We start from the raw sequence: 2,422 nt of genomic DNA on the forward strand, positions 1-2,422 counted from the left end.
CCTTTCCATTTGATGGAATTGCTACACCCATGGAATGGCCTGTATGATAAAGCGGTTCAAGAGGGCAGGAAGCTGAACTATGACAGTTGCATTGATCTGTGATATGTGTCCCCAGGTGCCGATTACATCCAGATTTTCTCTTTCACAGTGACAGGATTTTATGGATCGCTGCATAACACACGGATGGGAAGTAGGGGAAGTTAGTACATGCAATAGGACTGAGTATGTTACAACCGAGAAGACAATGAGGGATCTGATTGGCAGATGACAAGGTTTAGAGTGTGGAGGTATGAAGCTGTGACCTAACCTGCCTACCAATTGGAACGGTAGTTGTGCACTAGTGCAGTTAGGCATGCTCTTTACCCTTACTCAGATCCAATTCAAAGCGAGGAATTAGATCTTAGCAGGATTAGAGTCAAGTATTTTCTAGTGGTCCACTCTCAATAAGAATGTGGACTAGATCAATTATACCAGAGATGTAATGAATGGCTTGGCAGAATAGAATAGAATCGTGTTAGATATGTTATTGGCAGAAAAGGGTGGGGTTTGTGTGTTATTCGGGTCGATGTGCTGTACGTTTATCCCAAATAACACAGCTCCGGATGGATCAGTGACCAAGGCCTTGGCAGGTTTAACCACCCTAGCTCACGAGTTGGCAGTGACCTCAGGGGTGGATACTTTTCTGACTAATTGGTTTGACAGTATGTTTAGGAAAAATGGAAAAATGTCATGATTACTGTGTTATGGGCTACCTTCACCTGTGTGACTGTATTAGTTTTGTGCGGATGTGGTTTGATTCCGTGTGTGAAAGTTCTAATTTCCAGGATTCTGGAGAAATTGATGACACAACAGATGATGAAGTACGGATCAATTCTAAGCTCTGACCAGTGGAAGGATGAATGTATAGGGCCGGATCTAGTGGAGAACGATTCCGGATCTTTTAATTATGAGGAACCGAGATTGGATGAAACTGTATTTGACGTTTAGAGAATTTAGACGGTTACATGTTTCAATGTATAGACTGTTTCTTTAATGAAGATTGTAACGAAAATCCTAAATAGAGTTATGTTTCTGATGAAGGTTAGAACAGTCATTGATGTTGATGGAGTGTAAATACATGTATTGGATTGATTTTATTCTTGTATAAACATTTATGTTTCTATATGATATTTGATATGTAGCTATGAATTGTTTTGTTATTTAGGGTGGATTGTTAGGAATTTTGTTAATAAATAGTTAAAACAAATTCTAGCTTTAGATAAAACTATAACTAATTGAACTCTGCATGCCTGGTGAAAAGAGATTTGTGTTGTGGGTCATAAAATAAGCAGAAAGGGTCGTTAAACTATGGTTGAACTGACCCAACTTAGCCCTGAGGTGTTTAGATAAACTTTTTAGGGCTTCCATTATCTTGAGTTGTCTGCTAAAGTGGTAATAAATTATAGTGAGCCTTCAGGATAAATGATTATATATGTGTCATGTGAGTGCCCTGTGAAGTTGGAATGAACTTTTGAACCTGTTTTCTATTTGTCAGGACAATGAGACTTAATTCTGTAACCTATGACGTCATATCTTGTATATAAACCTGTGTTTATGATCAAATGGCAGCGTGCTCCGAGAATAAACACTATTATCTAATTTTGATAAGACTGTATCCTGTCTATTTTATGTTAATAAGTATCTTACAAATTCTTATAAATAGACAGATTGAATTTAATTAATGAGTACATTAGAGGAATTATTTAATTCCACTAACAATTACCAATATAAAAAAATATTTATATTTTCTGTGCGGCCCTGTAGTGGTCCGCGGCCCGGTGGTTGGGGTCCCCTGCTTTAGATGCCCTCACACACAAAAATTACCCCCTGCCAAGTTTTGTCCTCTTCTGCAAATAGCACTGCTGGGTGATTTAAAAAGTCATGGTCAATCTATCAATAATATTGTAAAAATCTTAGCAAAACATGTTTTGCAATATGTAGAATCTATGAGGATGGAAAGGTTCAGAACTTTGTGAAACATCACAGCACAGTTGAAAAATATATGGCAAATATAAATCAAAACTGGATGGTGTTCAGAGATAGATGGGAGGGATTGAGTGGAGCTGAAGGGTGGGACTAAAAACAAACAAAAGATAACTGTGTCTGTAAAATGTATATAGTATGTTTAAGCTGATAGTAGAAGCCTAATTGTTTTTGTCCATTAGTTTACTCCAATTAGGGGAGGGATTGTTAGATTATTACTGCAGTGTCAGAACTAGAAGCACAAGCATTTCGCTACGCTCGCATTAACATCTGCTAACCATGTGTATGTGACCAATACAATTTGATTTGGATGGTAGGGTAAGGGAAAAATAACAAAGGAAAGTATATTAAAAAATATATATATTTACAAAAAATATATATGGGGGTGTAACGGGTGTCG

Source organism: Salvelinus namaycush, chromosome 35 (genome assembly GCF_016432855.1).
Source record: "Salvelinus namaycush isolate Seneca chromosome 35, SaNama_1.0, whole genome shotgun sequence".
Lineage (NCBI taxonomy): Eukaryota > Metazoa > Chordata > Actinopteri > Salmoniformes > Salmonidae > Salvelinus > Salvelinus namaycush.